This window comes from Rhagoletis pomonella, unplaced genomic scaffold, assembly GCF_013731165.1.
Source record: "Rhagoletis pomonella isolate Grant_MI unplaced genomic scaffold, Rhpom_1.0 Rhpom_scaffold_00004, whole genome shotgun sequence".
Taxonomy (NCBI): Eukaryota; Metazoa; Arthropoda; class Insecta; order Diptera; family Tephritidae; genus Rhagoletis; species Rhagoletis pomonella.
The window spans coordinates 49,589,734-49,613,346 of NW_023458558.1; the positions used below are offsets into that span (position 1 = coordinate 49,589,734).

Sequence of the window (23,613 nt, forward strand, 5' to 3'; positions counted from 1 at the left end):
GCGAAAAATGTTAGATATCTAATCGTGTTCTAACGTGTTATTCTGTGGAAATATATTTAAAAAAAATATCAGTTTGAACTTTGATAACTCTTGTAAGTAGTTGGGATTTCCCAAAAGTAAGCTATGCTCAGCCCTTATACTTATTTCTGGAATTATTTTCTGGCTACTAATCTCGTTTTTCACTTAATTGTTTGCGTCGGCGTATTTCTGTCATTTAGCGAGTTCACAATTCCAAATTCATTCCACCAGCATATGGTACACAGCGAGAAGTTAAATTGAGTTTACTTTTACTAACGCATATCTGCAGATATCCCAATATGTATACTAGAACCCTGCCGGCAATAAAGGACAACGGCTTTTGAAATTATATTTTAGAAAAAGACTAGTTACATAAATAAGCCAAATAATTTCGCATTTTGCGAGCAAAAGTAATAGAATCGCTTCAGGTTTAATGCGTTTCAAACTTCATGACTTCGTGACTCTGCGAAACATTAAAATGTAGCCATATTTCGGCAGCAATTTATGTGCAGCGTTACAAGTTAAATGGCGCACGAAATTGCAAAAGCGAGTAAAATTTTTTCCGCTTCGCATCAAAATTGCCTTGGACTAAATAAATGCCAAGTTTCTTTTTTTTCGCCATTTTCAGGGCGTCATAAAGAAATGTGTGAATATGTAGTAGGTATAAATATATGCGTGCATGTAGCATTACTAAGGGTAAATTAGCACGCACATTTTTGTTAAGTTTTTTGCTTCCTTTTCCTCTTATCTCTGCCTAACTAACACTGTGTGTATGTTTGTGCATTTGCAGTGATGCAACATCACCTTGCGCTAGTTGCGCTTCACTCACTTTGGCCTAATGTCATTCCGGGCACCGCAACTCAATTAAATCCATTAGCATTTTTAGCCACAAAATGAGAAGCAACACACACACACAGTGCTGGTACAAATGTGAATGGAAAAAGTAAAGGAGTGCGTTTGTGTGTGTGCGCGCTGCACTTCCTTTGCCTAAGGTTAGCTGGCACATAAAGATTCTAGCTGCCGCCAATGTGACTGCTGTCGTTAATGTCGTTGCGGCACAACGGATGCCACCAAGGAGACAGTGTTGCAACTGCAACGACAACAACAACAACAACAACAACAACAGCAACTTTTAATGTTACTATTTGAATTATGCAAATAGAGCATTTGAGCATTTACATACATACACACTCACATACATACATACACACTTACAAAGACCTCCAAATGTACCAGCAAATGTGTTACAACTAGAGACAATGTCATCAACGTTTTTACCACCGTGTGGCACCACATGTCTTACATTCTTTTGCCATTCGAAATGTTTTCTTTTTTTTTTGTTGCCATCTTTCTTGGCTTTCGCCACCTTATCTGCCTGCCTTGTTGGCTGTTGTTTGTCTTGGCAGTGGCGGCAGTGGCAGTAACAGCAGCATGTCTCTTCCTTTATCCGTTTGCTTTCCTAATTTCACTGTATGTACATACATACTTGTCGCATGTACTGTATATGGGCGTGCCTGCCACAATGTGTTCTTGCAACACGCCAGCATGTTCGCAAAATCTTAATTACCCTGAGAATTTACATTTTACGACTCCTGAATGGCATCGTGTAAGATCTAATATTTGTCGAAACTTTGCTGCGGCATGCGGCTGCGCATGTTGCTTGCATTTTTTTTTTCTTTAGCATGCTGCAACTGCTGGATGTATGTAGAAATCACTGGCGGTGGTTTGTCTTGGAATTTAAGATTCTTATAAGACCTTTTGAGAGAAATAGAATCTTGGTTAAGATTAAATGTAAATGCTCAGACTCTTTGAAAAGAGAAAATCTCTTAACCCTAGTGTGCTCAATCAAATTAATTAACGTTGTAGTTCAACCGGGGTACCTGGGTACCCACTTATGGATTTATATCTAAAATTTGGCTGTAAGGTAGCATAATCCAGCGTATTAGATGTATATTAAGTTTTATACAAATCCAACGATAGCATTATATAGAAGGGCCTTTGTAATACAAAGCCCGGTATAAACTGTAATGTGCCAGAGCGTATAGTTGTAAATTCTGTGAAGGTTTGGTACATTAAACTGAAAAGGGAAGCCATAACAAGGACTCTATGTCTATATTTTATATTCGAGGAATATACTAGACAACTTTTAAAACAAATATGTATCATATTCAGATATCTAGCAGTTTACTTAAGTATCGATCGTTTACTTGGAACAGCCGGAAGGATTGCCGTGCACCTAAGTGCGGTTATTATAAGTGATCCGCTCGGAAATTTTTGTGTGTTTTTAGAATAGGGGCATTTTCGAAGTCTTGCAAAGCCCTTGAGCGGTGCACGTATGGTAAAAACCGGATTTCCTATGGGACAGCTTTGCCAACCGTGCATCAAGTAAGAGCTTTGCAAGACTTCGAGAATACCCCTAATATTTTTGTACGTATCCAATATCGAGTTCCAATCTTCAAGACTAGCAAGTATGATTTTATAACGCTTCGTTGAGCTAGGGATGGCATAAATTTGGTCTAGGAACAGGGTTTCGCTTTAAGATTTCCAGGTGACCGACAAGGTTGCCTTGTTTGAATTTATTTTTCCTATTAAACATGAGGGCTTGCACTGTTGCTTCCTCTTGTATTGCCACATGAGGGGGCGTAAGATTGAGCAGGGCTTCAATGCCTGCAGTGGGTACAATTATCATTGTCTCTAGTACAGATAGACATGCAATTCGATGGATTTTTAATTGAGTTAGTTGAATGATCTTTTTCATCATACGAATGTCCAATACAATATAATGTGTTTGACCAACTAAGTATAAACCCAGAAAGTCATTTTGAGATTCAGCCCCCATCTTTTTCCTAGAAGCTGTTTAGAGGTAAACAAATATGTTGTAGCTTTGTTGATAATAGAGTTGAGATGTGACTCTCAAATTAGTTTTCTATCTAGGGTTATGCCTAGAAATTTGACTTTTATGTTTAGACCATTTATGTTTAGATCTGGAAAGCATAGCATCCTTTTTGTAGTGAAAGGGATGACTGTAGTTTTCCTTCCTATACCAATTCTAAGTTATGTTTATGTCGTCCTGCATCAAGTCCCTAAAGGGCCTTTCATGGCCGCTGTTGATGACAATTGATGAATCATCAGAGTTGCCTGCGTTTTGACATCCGTTCGCATTAAGGACTTGAACTAGTTCATCAGCCAGTATAGACCACAATGGTTGAGATAACACCTCCTCCTGTGGACAACCTTTTATTGCTGAGTTACTCTGCTTCTAGGTTCCCTGCGATTGTCCTCTGGGTAAACATTTTGCATCTCTATTGGAGGGTGCCACTCCCATGGATTGTCAATATCCATGAATGAACAGAAGGCAATACCCTTTGATGCAAAACACATTTCCATTACACCTACGATAGATACCTATGATAGAGAAATACCTAAAGATTTTTATAATTTTTTTAATAATTTTGTTTGTACCATTTGAAAGCGTTGCGGTGAATATATCGCTGGCCCCGGAGATTTGTAGGGCTTAAACGTCCTTATGGCCAGGTTTATTTTTACAAAGTTTACTATCTTATTAATTACTGGGTTGAAGGCTCTTCGTTGTACGGCGTTACCATACTAGGGTTTCCCCGAACGTGTTTGCAGGATATCCATTCGATTCCTTTAGAGTTCATTTGACTCCACCCTTATAGGAAGAGACGTTTGGATGCTAGCAGTAGCTGGAATATCGCTTAGATCAGTGTAGTCGACAAACGGCTGGCGTACTTTGTTGGACCGACCAAAATCGCTTAGGCGGATACAGCGCCAATCAACAAGAAGCAGAATATTCACGAGTTTCACTACGAAAAGGGTGTTAGGAAAATATGCATTTAACTGAAAATTTAATGCACTACCCCCTTTCCTGTCGTAAATTATGGTAGAGTTGGGCCAAACTTCTCCTCCAACACCTCCTGGTGTTCACAAGAAATGCCACCTCCATAAGGCATAATTCATGTCATATCTACTACGTACATCACTTAAAGAGTCTACAAATTTGCAGATGTCATTACAATCATTAAAAGCAGTAATTTTTTCACTGCATTTCACTTTTCATTTTTCATACCAATCTCATTCATAAACGGTTGCCTTCTAGCTGAACACTTAGCCGGCAATTACCGCCCAACGTGCCCGACATGTTTGCCACAATTTAAGCAACAACAAAACTGTGTAAGTGTATACGTGCAAGAGTAAATAAAAAGCCTTCCTTAAGGCACCCTCGTGTGTTTCACAATCTGAGATAAGAATGACTAAGAGACTCAACAACGCCTATTTAGCATGGCAGGAAGCACACCTCCCATGTATGTATGTATATTGCAAATGTACATACAAACAGATTTGAATGTGACTACTTCTGTTGCTGGCTTATCGCTTAATTAGCCGAGCAAAAAAGGTGAACAATCTCTGAAAAACGCATGCAAGTGAGCAGATAGTCCAAACATAGACACATACATAAATATGTACATATAAGTACCCTGCAGTGAAAAATTATCAATTGACAAAAATAAAAAATAAAAACGTGTAGCTAGCTTTTTTGCGTGTTTTCCATAAATATCTCACCTTTACTTAGCTATGACAAAACCAACTTAAAGGAAGTAGTAAACTCATGCAGACATAATCGGCTGTTTGTATCCTTTTAGCATGTTTCTTCTTTAATATTCTCATACAAAAATTACTTCGAACATACTTTTTTCTGGACTTCACGGATAATTTTTCCAGCCCAGAATAGATAAAATGTAAACCGAAATTTTGTATAATCATTTTGATGTTATGTTATGTTATGTTATGTTATGTTATGTTATGTTACCGAGAAACGTTGTTTTTGTTTTACTATATAATTCATGGGAAAATTGGTTCCAATGCAATTCGCAATAAGTGCGAATATTTCATGTAACAATACAGATAACGCTAAAAATGCTTTCCATTTCAAGACAACCGAACAGGTATGGGCATTATTCGAGTTATGTTTTTTGTTGGTCCAAATAATGGGAACCATATTTTTTTTTGTCGAAAAAACTTGTTGCGCGACTTATAAGTTATTTTGTTTATGTTAGATAAAAATCAAATTGTTATAACTCTGCTAAAAATAATTGATGTAAACCATTTTTTCACTCAAATGTTAGTAATTGTTGCTACTTCAAGATATATCTAATAGTAAAATTATTGAGTTTTATTTTTCAAAAATTTTTCTTTATGTTTATGACAAATTTTTTTGAATAAAATTTTGCAAAAATTATGTTTTTTTTTTTTGTTTCATACTTTTTCACAATAAAATTGCTACTTTGCAGTACAATCGAGCTGAATCCGTAGCAGCTAAATATTTTTTGGGAGATATGATTTTTAGTAAAAATATGCTAAACCATTTTAAATACATTGCGAAACACGTCAGACACCTAGGGCTTATATCTCCCAATTTTTCAAGGTCACTAATGAAAAGAAACCTCAGAAAACACTATCTGCTCCTCGATAATGCCGGACTGTTACAGAGAATATGGATAACTATCTCCTCCTTTTCATAATTTTTGCATCTATGGTAAGGCACTTTGAGCCGTTCTGTGTATTTACTTGTAGAGCGCCAATTGTTTGCAACCTTTTACGATCCCACTTAGGCAGAGTTGGCCTAGAAATTCGAAAGATCGTAGGTTGCATCGATCTCTTGATCGCGCGGATATATATAAATTATTTTGCCCTACTTGAACGAAATTTTAAATCAATTCACATTTATTATTATACAGGTGTGCGGATAGGATGGAACGAGTAAATGTACCTTATGTGTTACTATTTTTTATTGCATAAAAATTCCTAAAACATATATGATTTTCCTAAACAATAACTTATTGAGGTGGCAGAGTCAATTGGGCAATTTACGAAAAATATAAACGTAAATAAACACAGCTTATGTCAAAAAATTTCAAACTGAAACTACCTTCTTCTTTGTATCATGGGCAGCATAATTATTTAACATTAAAAATGAAATAACTGCACCTGTAAGAAACTTAAAAAATGAAGTAAATTGTTTCTTATTGATATTTTATATAAGTTGACACCTAATGCAGGAATATCCACAAATAGACAGCCCTGGTGTAAACAGATTAAGGTAACATTTAATCTAACATCGCTTCCTGCAGGGTAGCTTTGCTCGTTAACTACTTTGCACTGATTTCTCATTTATGAAGTATCTGCAAAAAAAAAAAAAAATGAAATTGCATTGCGTCTTGCTTACCTACTTCCATACTAGCATATATGGTGTATGCATTTATGCCTTTTTATTTTGTATATTACAGTTCCAGTCCAGTTGCAAAGGCTATGTGAACCATTAACAAACCAACAAGAACAAAGAATACCAAGCATCAACTGTTGATGTAAATTTGAAGTCGACCGAACGAAACGATAGAACGAGGGGCGGACAGAACGTTAACAAAAAGCGGTGCAAAACGTACGCAATTACAAGTTCCCACCGCCACCCCAACTTATTCGAGCACAGCTGCCAGTGCTAGTGCAGCAACGACCACAATTGCACAATTGCTTGTTGGACTAGAGTTTTGAAATTGTGTGCGCGTGTGTGAAGAGCAGCAGAAGCAAAAAGGAAAACAAGAAAACAGCGTTGCTCTCGTTTTCCATTCCGGACAACAGGTGAGTTTAATTATTCGCAGACCTTTCAGTTATGTTACGAATTGTTGTTGATTTTTGCAATTTTTACCATATGCATTTGAAGTTGCGCGCTATGTTTTCATTGCTGGGTTGGGGTTTGAGGCTATTTGTCGAAGTGTAAATGCCGATTTTCATTTTGCGCATTTCGTATATTTTCTTCATTTTGTGTTGAAAAAAGCTGGGCGCTACACACCAGTATTAAGGTCAGCAATACGACCAGTGCAAATACATATTTTGCAGCCGCGTTTCTAATTAAGCGCCGAATTAAGTAATGTACATTTTTGGGAGCATTTACTTGTCAGTTTTTTGTTTCATTTTCAGTTAGTAAGTTTAAGAAATAATAACAAAAATGTATTACAAAAAAAAAACAGTAAGAAATGCGCTTGTTTTATTAAATTCGTTTGCACACTTCACCTAAAATATAAAATATATATTGCCTGCTAAGACTGCGCCACCTGAATCAGGAAAATTTCTGGCGGAAAATCCTGCTTGAAAATGTGTATGAAAATACTTTGGACATTTCACTTTATTAAAATTAAAATAAAATGTTGTTAATTTTCATCTGCGATGTGAAACGTGCATGTTATTAAATTGAATATTTAAGTCTAAATGGAATTTGGGTCAGCAGTGCGGGTCAGGTAGTTATGCGACTTAAAAAAGTTTTTAACAGGAAACTACATCCTTTCGGCTGAAGAAAAACAAACAATCTGTACTGTCTTATTCAATAAGAAAGCAATCCGAATGGGTCTGGTGGTAAACGAGTACAAGACGAGGTATTTCCTGTCATCAAATAAACATCAAAGTATTGCCTTCTTGGAGCCGCTAACATGGACAATTTAAATGTAGATAAAGTGGACCGTTTAGCTTATGAAGGAACCAGTATTAACACCAATAATAATGTCAGCCTTCAAACGATGCTGGTAACAGAGAAGAGGAAGGCTTCCTCTGGCGTACTTTGGTGGACTCGACAAAAATAAAATCTCTTAGTTGGTTACAGTGTAAAAAAAAAATAAATAGGAAATTACTTCCGCTTTGTGATTGTCACACTTATTTAAATAAAACTCCAGAGAGTTTTTCTCGTATTTTTTTTACTGTACGTTATTTTAGACTAGATGTTTAGACTTTTTGTCTATTTTTGTTATTTATAACCCTATTTCAAATTGTGACATAGCGTGAACATAAGTTTGTCGACCGAGTAGCTTAGACAGACAGGCAAGTAATCACGCGCATGCGTTTTGCCGTTGATTTTGAAATACAACTACTTGGCTGACAGTCTAAATTGCTGGCATGCCATGGCGTATGAGTTACTTCTTCAGGCTCAACATTTCAACATTTAGAAATTTTAGGTTCCCTGCAGAAAACAATCACACAGCCTAACAAAAATGGAAAAACAAATTTGGGGTGGCAAGGGTTAAAGCTGTTTTTGATAGACTTTTTGGTGCTGATTAAGAATCCGTAAATAAAAAGTTTCCACCAGCTACAGATGTTGAGAAAAAAGAGGCAAAAAACGCGTTTTTGCAATATTTGAGAAGCTCTAGAAGATAAAACAAAAGGTTAAAGGATTAAATTAAGGCTGGGATTTTCGACTACAATCCCTGAAAATAACGTCCCTGCACCTTGATCGGATGATAAGTTATAGTCATTTATTAAAGAGTGATCTTGGAATTCCTTTTTTGTTTTTAATAGTTAAATTTTCCAGTATTAAAGTAGTTAGTTAAAAGTTAGTTGAGACCTAATGTAGAGAAAACCAGTTCTAACTTTCTTGCGGTCATCGCTCTTCAAAATTAGTTAGTTACGGCCGAAGGAAATCAGTACAAAGTTACAACTATTAGACCGCTGGGTAATTTAGTTACAAACTTGCCCTATTCCCTGCAGGGTTACTATTCTGTTTCTGTTATTTAATTTACTCGTACGCCTTCATTTTAAAAGCTATTTTCATTTGTATTCAAACAATTTTTGAGTGATATGTGTTTGAATGACTTTGTTTAATTAATGATGAAGTGAGAATATCGAATGAATGTTTAAATTGAGTGAATGAACGGATTGAAGCAACCTAGCATTGGATTTACTATTAGTTTAGATGATATTTATAGTGATATACAGTAGAAGGATATAAAATTTAATTGAAGTAAGTAATATGTTGGAATCACACATTGAACAGCACGTTCAATGACTACAGGTTGGTCACTCGATGTAGGAATTTTTGAAATTTAACTAAAACAATTTTACAAAAATGTTTTATTTTATGAAGAGCAAACTTCTGTTTAGTGCGGTAGAAAGTGATTTATTATTAATAAGCTTAGCAGACACTCTAAGTCGATGAGATTCTTGAAAGATGTTTTGTGCTCAAATATATATTTTCAAGGTTATATCACTACAGTCGAGTGTAAAATAACAAAGTTAGGAAAAAATTTAGGTTTTGGCTGTTTTTAAGACTCAGCTAGGAAGAAAGTTTTATAAACCCACAAACCCCTATCAAAGTAGACTTTCAAAATGAAGGTTATGATATAAAACTCGTTATTTTTTCAGCACCAATGTACGTAAATAGACGTATATTTTGGTACTGAGGATATCTGTCGAGATTTCCAACAATGGACCATTTAGGTCAGGGAATTTACTTACAATATTTTCTTCTAATTTTAAAACATTGCCACAACACAGTGGTTTCTCTCATTTAGCACACTAAGAATATGTATTTTCACTATCTTGCAATAAATAATTGCCAAGATACGAGTTGTCGTTTTGTTAATTCTGGCTCTGTGGCTGTTGTTTTTCGCAATCAGCTTGGCGATATATCAAAATTATGTACCTGGCAAGTTTTTCTGGTCGCTCAGCAGCCAACATGTTTAAACTCTCAAATTTCTCATTATGAAATTCAGTTTGAGAGAAAATATCAGGCAGTCGACCACTACAGTTAACGTAAATTTATGATTTTTTATTAAATGATGGCATCAGCGTACTTGATATGGCAATAGCTTAAGCATTAAAAACACACCCAACTCTTGTTCAGGTTAAGCGCCAATTTTGCCTTTAACTGACATTTTATATGAAGATAAAAATATCTATGTACATGTACATGTTTAAGTATTTTCTCCCTACCGTCAACAGTTCTCATTAACTTTATAGCGAAAAAGGTGTGAGTTAACTGCAATGTTGTAGCAAGAAAGCGTTTATATTACGAGGGCAGTTTGATAACTCCGCACCTTTGTTTTTTTTTGTTTTTCGCTACCTTAAACTTAACACTGCTACTGTCAGCTTTCCTATGTTATTGACTATTGTCAAATTTAGAGCAAGCTTATCATTAAGCGCGTGTTTGGTAGCAATGGAAAGCGGGCAAACTCGTTTATTTCGAAGAGAATTAAAAGTAAGACATTCTGAGCTGACAAGTGCTTAATTTGGGCTATGAAAAGCTATGCTAAGCAGAATTTTTTTCGATTTATACCCCACTTAATATTTCGTACTCTTCTAAATCAAAATAAAAGTGTTTAATGGTAAAAGATTTTGGACGAATAAGAAAGTCGAGAACTTTGATTTATCTTTGATTTATCGTACGACCTTCGTTTGTACGTACATACATGTCTATGTATATTGTACATTTAGGTTACATACTCTACATATAGCAGTTGAAGTCACTTTGAAATGCGCGCATACATCAATCTACAAGTTTGTATGTATGTATATGTGTATTGTCGTAAAGATAAAAGCTACTCGTAAAATTCATTTATGATGCGTGCAGCATAAAAAACTCCCGGCACCACATCGCCTTTAAAGGTGGAAAAAACAAGAAAACATCGATGGCACTATCGATGCATTGATGTTTTTGCATTTTCGTTAGACATCGATGGTTGATGGCGACTATCGATGTTTCTTTTGTACACCTCTGCGCATGTAAAATGAAATAAAATTAGCTTCTTTCTAAACAAAAATCAAAATAAGTTGGACATCGAAAAGCTATCGGTTTGATCTGAGATAATTTTATAATTACAGATTAACGAGCGACGAATTTTGTATGGCTAATATCTTTTTCTAATTACAGATTAGGCAGTTAAACTCGGAAATGAGGATAATCTACTTGTATTAGCGCAAAATCCAATGACAATGTAATATGAAAGACGAATTGATCCACCAGATGGCGCAGGTTTAGAGTTGTTTGAAAAACCCATTTTTATGGTCCGATATGGTTCAAATTTGCAATGCATACATATATATTACCTGCATGGAAGGAAATAAATCCACAAAATACATTTTTGATTTATTTTATTTCATAGCCAAAATTAAGTTCACACTTTAAGCTACTCGCGGCCTTTTGACATAATTTTTAAGGGGTTATATGTATGTCAAAAACGCTACAACTAACTTAAGGTACCAACTTAAGCTCCATTTTGAACGCCTTATTTTTTCACAACAATCGATTTCAAATCGATGTATTGCTTTAAAACATCAAAAATATCGATGGTAGCAAACATCGGAATTTCTCCACCTCTAAACGCCACTGGCACATGCAGACGTCATTTCGTATATATGTACGTACATTTATTTATACATATATATGCTTTTAGGTATGAATGTATGTACTGAATGAAGAATGCCGCTTGTAAAGGCAACTGAAGCTCTGCGAATATTCACATATGAAGATTGGTTTATGTGTTTGCGCTTTCCTTTAATGCTCTTCTTCTGACTGTTGTTAATCATTCATTTCACCCATTTTAACGTAATTGCGGCGCTCAATAATTGGAAATGCAATATTTTCCAATTTTCTTGCTACCATAAATCTGTAATTTTTTTCATTTTGTGTATGCAACTCATCTCATTGTGTGGGCTACTCATTCAATTTTATGATTTTAATGAGGAAAAGCATTTAAAAGTCAAAACCTCAAGAACGCAAAAAGACCTCGAAGTCTACCATATCCATGGGTTGAAAAACATTTGCAAAATATGCATTCACGTACCTACAAGCATACCTACGTATACAAGGCTCTATATATTAAATAGGGAAGGAGCTATAAATTTATCTATAATATTCTTTTAATTTACGTTTAGCTTTTGTTTTCTCTCTCAGCTAATTGAAAAATCGAATAAGGTGCTTTTTGATCAGAAAACCGTTAAAAGAATTTCGAAGATATAGATACATTTTTTTTTTGAAATTGGTAAACATTTAATGGTTATGTAGCTTGTATCTGATATGCAGAGAATAGCTTTTTGACGGAATTGTTGTAAAATAAATAGGTATATGAAATACATAAGTATCCGTCGCAATATATTTGTTTATTTCTTAACGACAATTAGCAGGGTTGCCACCTGTTTGAAAAGTCTCATTTAGCTTACTTATATACAAGTGTAGTAGTTAGTAGTGCGAGCTATGAAGGTTATGAACTGATCCTTTTTTTTTAGCTGGCGACTTTTTTTGTTTTTAAGCTCAAAACAAAGTTGGATTAAAACCTTCTCAAACAACAGTCGTTTGACACCAATTCCGAAATATTTTATTTACTTATTTTATCGTTTACTACAGAAAGTTGGCGTCGACAGCCACATGTTCCACTATTATTGCCCTACATATTTCAATAAATTTATATAAAACCTTAATAATTTATACACCTTCCTCAAGCCCGTCCATTGGTGAAACCCGTTCTAAAATCCGATAGGTAATTTTTAAGTTTAACGCATTGAGGCAGACAAACAAATGCGTTAGGGTGCTTCATTTCATAAAACGCATAAATGTATATTATGTATCTACTAATTTTAGAATCCTTCTTTAATAGAATACAAAGAAAAGAACCGCTTTAAAAAGTTACTTGTGCTCATTGGATTTAATTTACTTAGCGGCCGTGAAGTTGGTAATTAGTTTCTCGAAATGCTTCACTGAGTTAGATAAGTTATGAAATTTTAGTAAACGCCAGACAGTTGCTTTTCATGCGTCAATAACACAACCAGACGCACCAAAAAGTCAGCACTACACCTGGAGGAATTCAAAAACAAGGCAATAAGAGTTGGGATGAAATAAAAGTTTTCCTTTACTTTACTTTGTGTTCACTTACAATTGTTTAAATTTATAAACGCCAATAATACGTATTTGTATGTACATACTTATATACAATAATATAGAGTTATGTACATGCTAGAGTGTACATATTTAATAAAGCAGCAACTAAGCTGGTTTCGCATCGGATTTACCCACTGTTGTGCTACTTATCACAGCCCGCCATACTAGAACATCTAACCAAATGGGCATAAGGCAGAGATATACAGAAAATGATGCTGCCTTCGTTAGTGAATACATATTTTTCATTAGTTTACAAAACTTTGCCATTTGATTTTCCACTTGATTTAATTACTTGAATAAAACTGTAAAATTACTTCCGAGCGCACAAATCAAACGAAAACGAAGTTCGTTGCTCTGCATCGCTGATGAAGCTTAAAAGTGTTGCGTTAGCAGCACTCAGCAGTCTGCAAGCTGCCAAAAATCGGAAAAGGTGTACGCGAAAGCAACCACAAAATCTATGGCACGCGTTTGCTTTGTAACTTTTCCAACCACAAGTCCCGAATAATGGCGGATTAACATACCACATGCGTGGCTTACCAGACGTCAGGGATTTCCGACTCAGCAGTTACGTATGTACGTACATATACGTACAAGCATATAAAGGCCACAATGCGCTTATGCCATTTACAACATACATACATATATACATTTTCATATGTGTATATATTACATAGTGCGTATATAGTAGATATATAGGTTTTATATAAGCCACACGAAATAAGCAAAGATGGGTGGAATATGCGAGCCGGAAAGGCGGCATAAATTATAAGCGTACAAGTGTTGGCTAAGTAAAGTGATACTTATGTAGATAGATGCCAGTTCTGTGGCTAAACAAACATACACAGATACTTAGATAAATAAATAGTCGGTTAACATTCACTCCATGTAATAACATACTTGCGAAGTGACTGACTGCATTGTAGGGGAACTTGGGAAGTGCTGCGGTTATGGTGTCTAATGAGTGGGTTGATGGCTGCCGGGGCGGGGCAGAACGGGGCGGGCCGGGGCAGGGCGTATGAGGCGTGCCGCGAAATCTTCACTGACATGTTTTGTTATCTATTTGGATTTATTTACATAACCTGCGGCCTAGTGTTGTCACACAAGCGCATTCACATGCATTTGCACATGTCGATTTAACTCCGCTGCCTGCTTTCTCGCCTTTGGGGCTTCGCTATTAAATAACCTTGCCAACCATGTTTGTATATACAGCTGTATTTAATGTGCATTAGCAGCTTTAAATAGAAATTAGGAAACAAGCAGTTTGATAATTCAATTATTATTTGAGGGACAATATTGTTTATGTAAATGGTATACATTTATAATTAATTTGTGAATTTGCAAAAGAAAAAGGGGACTGCTTAAAAGTTTTTACAAAAGAAAATATCGCTAGTTTAGAGTGAAAATTTGCTAGGTCCAATTTTTATAAAATCTCATATTTTGATATAGGAAGCAAGAGCTATTAAGAGTGCATCGTTTCGAAAAGGATTAAGGTACTTGTTTTATTTTTTCTCGTTTACATTCAGTTAAAGGATAATTTGCTAAGTCTAAAAGAGGCACCGAAAATCCGACAAAACCAAAATAATAAAAAATCAGTTAATAAAGATCGAATCCTTCCTATTTGTATGGAGTTTTGCTTTTCTTTAAACACGCAAAATGTTGTATTCAAAGATTTGCGAAATAATTGAAGGAAATGGCCATAAGAAGTTTTTTTCCTCTCCTGTAAAATTAAAGAAATGGGATTTAGCGACTTTGCACTCCAAGTTGGCGATATGTATTTCCCTATAGACATTTAAACTTCCACCTAGCCCGATGAGTCCAGCTTTTAAGCTGTGTTTGCAGAACGTTAAAGGTATGTTCGCTTCCTGAACAGAACTTTACAGAATATTTCGATACTTTATTTGCCAACATGCAGACGCAAGAATGTCCTTTTGTCCAGGTACTCATGCAAGAAACACTTAGATGCCAGCAGTTTGAAAATACTTTGCAAGAATATTCCTATTTTGGACGTTAGTCTGTTGGATTTTAGATATTTAATAGCAGATGTATGCCAGAATATAAGTGCATATAGTGATATGCCATTTCGTAAGATACGAAAAACGCTACAGTGTTCTAGTAAGCAAAGACCGAGGTAATCTAGTTTTGGAACAGCTCCACCTTTTTCAATTATTACAATTATTACTTTTTGACAAAGTCTACATTTACTGGGCTAGTTCTTGAATGAATTTTTTCGTAAGAGCACAAGTAATTTTTAAGCAAAAAATACAACAGTTTTTAATGGTTATATAAATATTTTGGAGTACCGTTAGCTTCTTCAAGATCCATAGTGCCAAATCCGGGTAGAACCACTTAAAATGCCAACTTTGCGATGAAAAAAATATCGAAAACGGTTTCACGCGTTCCAAAGATCCGACAAATTGATAACCTCCACCTTTTTTGAAGACTTCTAAAAAATCAAATTACATACTTTCCCTAATAAATCTTTACGGATTTGTTCAAATGCAAAACATCTTGTTCTCTTTTGCTTAAATGTTTAACTTTACTACAACTTGCAAGCAAGTCTACTAGGCAGAGAAAGCTTCTGTAAGAAATTTAGTTCAAACACCAAGTTCTGCTTCTGGATAAGACCATAGTGTATTTGTTATCTTTTATAGAGGTTTTGTGCAAATACTAAATAACCTTACCGAAAAACTCTCCAATTAATGTATACATATATCTTATAAGGCCCAAATTTAAATGGAAAAACCGCGTATGCCTGTGTTTAATTTTCTTCGTTTTTACTACTAAACTTCTGCCGTTGGTCCAATTGTTCATAGGCGCCCTGACATTGTCGTTGTTCACCGGCGGGTGTCGAGTCTATAGATCTTCACACAAAGGGATCATTACCCATATGAAAGACATATCCCAGTCAGCACAGTCGTATGTCATTAACAGGCTCGTGCAGTTCCACATTACATTTGCTTTGGTAACCATCACCTGTAAATAATAGATATAATACGTAGGATCTCAAAAAACAATTAAAACTATTTTATTTATCACACATGACAACACTGATTTTGGTGCGGCAAATGTTAAAGCCGTTTTTGATAGAACTTTTTGTGTTGACTACGTATTCGTAAGTATAAACTTTCCATCAGCTACCATCGCTTTTTTGCAATACTTGAGAAGCTCTAGCAAAGAACCAAAATGTGAAAGAACCTCCACTTAAGCTTAAATTAAAGTTAGAACTCTCGACTGCCATCCCTGTACCTTGACCTTATAATCACTTATAGTAATTTATTGAACAATAAAATAATACTGTAAGATTGTGCTTTGAAAAAAAAAATTATCATTGTGCCACAACCAGATTTTGCTGTTCAATGAATGACCTTAGTTTCAAGGTGCAGAGCTGGTGTTTTCAGGGATTTTAGATGAATGTTCAAGCTTTAATTTAAGTCTAAGTGGAAGTTTCTATCAACATCTATTTTTGTATTCTCTAGAACTTCTCAAATATTGCATAAAACGCGATTTTTTGACTTGATCCCGTTTATCTCAGAATCTGGAGCTGATGATGGAAACTATATACTTACGAACTCGTAAGGAGCACAAATAAGTCTATCAAAATTAGCTTTAACATTTGCCGCAGAAAAACTTTTTTGCTTATTAATCAAATTTTCATTCAATGCCCGTGCAATAAAAATTTGCCAGTTTTTTGCCTTTTTATTTTTCCAATCGTTTTTTCTTCTTTTTCACTCAATAAAAAAATCAAATAAATTTCATTGGTGTTTATGCGAATCAATTAGTTGCCAAGAACAAAAAAACTTATTTAACTATTAACTTAAAATGGCCAAATTAGTACTCCGGCGAAAAAAAGCCTTGAAATAAAAACAAATAATAAATATTAAATAACATCAAAACGCTCATTAATAATTGCCTATTTTCAATTAAATGCACATTTACATTGTATGTATGTATGTACGTAATACGATTACATACTTAAATAGGTGTATATTATTTAGTGTAAATTAAAACGTTGACAAATCTCTCATCCGCGCTTATCTGTTATTTTTGAATTTCCCTTTAATTTATATTTAATTTTAGTTTTATTTTTTCCAAGTTGATGTGTGCGAGACACTTACTTAATCAGATAAAAATTAAAATTGAAGTTATTATTTATAACTAAAAATGAAAATCGTTAACGAGTCGCACTAAGTTGACATTTGTGGTTTTTGCGATGTGACAAATTAATTGCTTCGTTTTAGTTATTGTGGCTAGTAAAGTAATCAGTGGTAATCAATGTGTATAGGGTGCTTGCTGACGCATTTAAGTAATCCTTTAAAGATATCTATATATATGCACGGCAAGCTCAGTGCTAGTATAAAAAAAATCCACAGGATGCATTTTTTCTTAAAAATTCTAACATATGTACATTAGAGTGTACCAGAAACTAAGGAACAATTTTTTTTCTGCGAAATTCGATACGCATAATCTCTAAGTTTTTTCTTTTGATCTTACGTATAAATAAAGTTTTATTTGTACATTTACTAATTTTTGGCAGAGGGCTGTTAGCTGAGTGGCTTTTAATGACAGCTAGTAAGGAGATAGTTGGTGTAGTGTGGACGAAAGTATGACTGTTGGTTAGTGTAGTGTAGTGTAGTGTAGTGTAGTGTGGGGAGAATAACAATAGTGAATAAGTAAGAGTTTCACCGATTGCAATACAATGCTTGGTCCAATGTGATCTTAGAGAGCCTAGACAGTGACTCTACTTCCAGCAACTGCCTATTCGGGTGTTTTCTGTTAGCAGCCGAACTACTTGGTGAGCATAAATATTTACAAATTTACACCCTGATTGGTAGCACTGAGGCACAGCAATGACGTGTTGGTGTTCAGACGAAATGGGAAGGCATCTATTTGTTTTATTTTGAGAGGTCTGCAGCTTCATAATCTCCATCTTACAGGTCGCTGGTGTACAAAAATACGCCGCATAAATTACTTAGGACCGGCGGCCAATTACTTGTATAGTGTTAGCTTCATAATATCGTGGTCCCACAGCAATACAACTTCATATATGTGCTCATACATATACATATATATCCATGTTATTTACGTCAAAAGGAAAGAACTTAAAGGGTAAGCGTATCGAGTTTCGAGAAAAAAAAATGACAGCGACACCCTAATGTAGACATATACTATAAACATACATTCATATAAAAGATATACGAAAAAAATTTCAGAACTTTTATATGATACAAAATGCTACAATGTCTACTTTCCGCTCACTACATATTTTCAGTTCCCCCATTTTGGATTCATTTTTACTCTGCACTGCAACATACATACATATATCCACTGAAGCCACAGCAAAATTGTATTTAAAAAATTGTACAAGTCAATAGAGTATCTCATTTATTCATGTGCGCAAACATGATTTAAGTCAATGCGACATATTATAATAAATTATTCAAATGTCAAATAAAATCAGCATGAATAAATTATGGCTTATTTCATTTGAGTTTGACACTAACATACACACAAATATATTTATTATTAAGTGAGTAAATTATTTGCACACACCCATGCATCCAAAGACAATAAGCAAGTTTATATATACATAACTATGTAAGTATGTATGTATGTAAGTGCAAATGCGTCCTTACTGCTCACCCTTACCCGCAGTCCACCTTCTGGTATCACTTTTTGTCGCCATTTAGACTGTCGAATCGGTTTTATCATCACAAAGTACAAATACTTACCAAGCGAAAGTGCATTTGAAAACGTGAAAAGAACATTTAAAATACAGATATCAGCAACAAATAGGACGACATTTAGTAATATATTCACTGGAGACCTGAACGACGCGCCGACATGATGGTGTTGCGCCAAGTGCGGCATATGTACGGTGACATCAAAAGCATTCAGGCAAATTCACTTTTCTACACATGGGCATTCATGAAGATCCATATGTACCCCATACATACATGTCCACACAACCCGGATGTAAAACGCGAGACAGACGGGCATGCTTATGCAGATAAAGTAGCAAACACAATGCGCATAACTAATAATTTTGGCCTGACAGACGAGAGTATTGGGGATTTACGAGCCGCAGGATCGAGTCCCACGGCCAGTAGAATTTTCATTTATTTCATTTTTATTCTTTTTTTATAAGTTCTATATTTTTCAGTTAGTTATTGTTGACTTCTTAATAAAATTCAATTCTAAAAAAAAACGGTCGAGGAAACTTTAATTTTTCACCAATATACTATTTTTCATCAATGCTATGCATACACCTACAGTAAAGTCCGACGCTCTTCGAATAAGGTTTGAAAATACTGTATCGAAACCAGATTATGGTAAAAAAACCGACTGATCGGTACGTATTTTTGGCTTAATGAGTTAATTTTAAAATATCGAAATATACTCAAAATAAATTCGATAGCCGGATATCAGAACATGTTTTTAGAAACTGTTCCTCTTAGATTAAAATCCCAGCGGTAACCCAGAGAAATGCCAGAAACGTGAAGTGCTTTTGAATGAATCAGAGACGACGAAATGGCGCCATTACTTTTAAATAATTCGTTTTGGAGTTAAACTGTTTTTGTAAAACCATTTAAGCTGCCAAGAGCAGAAATTACTCAACTTTCCAATACCTAGACAATTCTTCCATTTAGACCTTAGTGTCGTTCACTACTGGGATGTCATCCCGAAATGCCACAGCAATCTGTGATTGTGGAAGAATTAATAGAAAACCATACATATCTACATACATATATGTACATAAGTATGTAGCTATTCTAGCGAGACCGGATGGCGGCAGATCGAGAGAGTGAGGTTGTTAGGTTGTTTGCTGGTATCGTTATTAATATTTGATTAAACGCTTAACAAGTCCCTATGGTTTATTTGCAACCGCACACTAATAGGTCACAAGAGGCAAACGTTAGAGAGTCAGATAAGAGATAGCAGCTACGTGCACACATACAAGTCATAGACCACCGATGTGCCGCAGCTGATAGTTTCACGCGAGCAAAAGTAAAAACACACAGACATGCGATGGGTTTTTGTCATCAACGTCGAACGCCAAGTGTCGCCTGCTGTAAGCCTCTCAGGGAGTTCAATGATTTTTCATTGCGGTCATGTTATTTTGCTCCTGTTGCTCTACATATTCTGACTACGGTACAGTGGCGCCCATCATGCCTATTTCATATGCTTTTTATTCACGAAAGCTAAGTCTTGTCCCATGACATCGTCGCAGATTGTTTTTATATGCAATTGTTGTGACAAAGTGATAACTAAGTATTGCAAGTGTTAAACTTGTAGATGAAAAAGTGTGTACGTTTATAGTATTTCGTGGTAATTTTTTCGTACACGAATTCGGAATTTTGCGTGGGTATATCTACAAAGTATTTTGATAGCCGAGCGCACCTTTCCACAAGGGTATTATAACTTGGTTCACATAACGGTTGTTTATAACAGCCAAAACGGATCGATATAGATATAGGCAAATGATCTCAGAATGAAAAAATAAATCGATAAAGCGATGACTGTCCGCCAGTCCGTCCGTCTGTCCGTCTGTACACATGATAACTCGAGTAAAAATTGAGATATCTTAACGAAACTTGGCATGTGAATTTCTTTTTAGCGTAGAATGGATGGTTTTGAAAATGGGCAAAATCGGAGAATAACCACGCCTACCTCCCTATAACGGTATTTTTCAGAAACACGAAAACTGCAATATTTTAGTAACTAGTAGTCCCGGTATTTTAGAGAATGAAGCTAATTTATTCAAAATTTTGTTTGCAATAATTCTCTAGCAAGAAATACGTTTATGATAAAATTTTGCTAAATGGGTATAGCCATTCGTTCAAATTTGTACCGAACTCGATGTGGTTATTGTGCTTGCCACTTTAAAGCAAAACGTTAAACATTACTAACATCGCACTAAAATTAGGCCCACTTTCCATATAACGGTAAATTACAGAAATGCTTGAAACTTCGAAATTTCGAAAATTAAGGAAGCTAATTTACTCAAAATTTATGCTAACAACAATCCCTTGGAAAGAAGTAACATTATTATGGAATTTTGGAAAATGAACATGATACCGCCCACATGTACATAACTATATACGTTTATCTCGTTATGTCTAACTGAATGTTCTATCGAAGTTTAGTGTTACACCTGTAAGCAGCAACTTGCCACATGCACGAATATGCAGCATGCACTTAAAGTATCAAAATTATCTATTATCTTACTTTTCACCTGATATTTTTATTGCTTTCTCATGTGGCAGCTGGTAGATTGGCGTTGGTGTTTCTTGCTTCTATTGATGCCAGTCGCCATATCGCGTGCCGCATGCCAGAGATGAGCTCATATGATATGTAATGGAAGATTTTACATGCAGCAGAAGAAATTGCATTGTGTCTACTAGGAAAAATAGGTTTGCGCCACAACATATTTACCTACAAACATTACATATGTGTGTATTAGTTTGCAGCTGGTACTTTGCTGTTCACTTAAATGGCATATAATTAACAAGAGCAAAAAGAGTGTCAAAACTTTTAGAATGTTTAAGCAGAAATTTTCTAGCAGAATTTTCTAGAATGTTTAAGCAAAAATTTTCTAATCATACAAAGTTTTGCGCTTATAGATACTTTCGATGAATTTACTAGCATCTTCGTTGTGTACTTTCCAAAAGTCTTCTGCTAGCTCTTAAGTTTTACGGAGACTGTACATCAATTTTTTTATGATTTCGAAATCAAAAGCATATTATTAAAACAAAATTTTTATTCCACTTGTGTGAACAACCAGTACCAATGTTTTTTTTTTGTATGGGGAGTAATTCACTCTAATGTACATATGTATATAAAAATAGCAAAATCATTTGAAAAAAATATACATTTATCGCATAACATTACTTTCATATTTAGATTCTAACTCGACTTCGGAAATCGTAATCAAAACAAATTTTGGTTTACATTTTGCGAACATTAAGGATGCTTAGAGAATGACTAACGCTTGGAATATTCAGTAAATTACATTATTACTTATTTACTACTCAGGATTTTCTAAGTTAAAATATCCTTAACGCAATGAATTTTAAATAATCACATTTTATACAACAATAAAAAGTTCCGAAACTCGGACACTTCGTTTTCTGGTACTAACTAATCCATTAAAATGGTAACTTTCAGCCCCCCAAAAAAAATCGCATTTTTCTTGCCAGCCAATGAACTCTTCGCCCCAAACAAATTTATTATAACATAAAACTTTGCTAACGTCATCGATGCAGTGATAACCGACATGCAGAGAAGGGCAAGCGTCCACATTTTCTACACAAGAACCGCAGTCACTAACGAAAAACTTCTTTATCTTGACGCAGCAGAATTTTAGCAGAACGCAACGAAAAAAACTAAAAATAAATCAGAAAAGATGAAAGCACATACGTACACATACGCGTACTCGAGTGATCAGGGCGAGAGCAAACAAATTTTGTTTGCAATAAATTTCTGTCCAGTTTTATCTAAATGCGACGGTGAAAGACGAACTGCTAGAGGAAGTTTTTATTTTCATAAATGTCGGCGGCGCATTGTCTTTGTGGCAGCGCTGACAGCTGAAGTGGCTGCATGCGCCAGCAAACGAATCATATGTAAACACATACACTGCCGGACCAAAGTATTGGCACAGCAAAATTTTCGCATTATATATATGCAACAGTTTTCATTCTAATATTTTTCCGCTAATTTCGTATAAAAATATGATTCATTCTCCAACAAAAAAACATAAAAATATAATTCCTAAACTTTGTGCAAAACTCACGAAAACTCAGCAAATTTTTATGAAAATTTTCAACTTTTTAATCAAATTTTTTAGAATATTTTTGAGTATGCAGATTTGTAGCCCAATCAATTTATTATAATAAAGTGCAAGTTTTAAGTAGCTAGGAATTACCGTTGATTTTTGGCAATTTTTTTCACGCAGTCTCTTCCATAATGCAAAACACCTTCAACAAAAAAAAATTCTCAAAAATCAACGCGACGTTTGGCTAATTCGGGTCTTGCATTCTTTTACTAGAATTTAATGGGCTGCAAAACTGCATACCTACTGATAAATTTTTTTATAAAAATATAGTTTTTTCTTTAACAAAAAACGTCCAAGTGCGATTCGTAAAAAATTTTAGTTTTTTAATTAGATTTCCTAGATAGAATGGTAAAACGTAAATTCCAAGTGCTGTATTAAAAAAAAGTTCGAAAATTTTTCCTAAAAAAATTCTTGTTTTTTTAAATAAATTATCTAGATGCATAGATGTTAATGATGCAGTCGTGTAGCCCATTTTATTTTTGTATAAAAAAGTACAAGTTTGAAGCAGCTGAGATTTATTGTATTTTTAGCGTTTTTTTTTTAATATTGTACAAAATATCTAACCCTTGGTTTATACGGCTTTTGTTAAAGAATAAAATTATAAAATAAATTATTGTTAAAAATTTGTCAGTACGTGGTGCGCATATAATTTTGACACGGGGTGTATATATGGCGGTGTTTTCAGGCAAACAAATATTGTGTACATATGTACGTACTTACATATGTATGTATGTATGTGAATACTTGTAGATGTGTGTGTAAGTCAGTTAGTTAAAAAGCGTTTTTTGTGCTTTCACTTGAACGCTGGCAATGCCAAGCCGTCTAACTGCCGCTCAATCTCGGTCTGCGGTCAACATTGGTCAAAGCGTAGAGCGTGTATTCACAGCACACACACACACACACACACACAAACACACTAGCAATTTTTTGGCGTAAATTACACATTTCGTGCAGTTCGTTGGACAGCGTGAATCCTTTCCGAGGTATCGAGTCTTGAATTGCTTGCTTGCTTGTGATGTGCAATTCAACTTTCCACTTTGTGATTTAT

General features: G+C 35.0%; 1 protein-coding gene across 1 annotated transcript in view; it reads left to right on the top strand.

The window, feature by feature from the left end:
* LOC118737719 overlaps positions 1–23,613 on the top strand; it is a gene marked incomplete in the record, with an annotated part of 336,238 nt that overhangs the window by 229,909 nt on the left and 82,716 nt on the right. The window contains 1 exon segment of the mRNA XM_036468426.1: positions 6,327–6,675.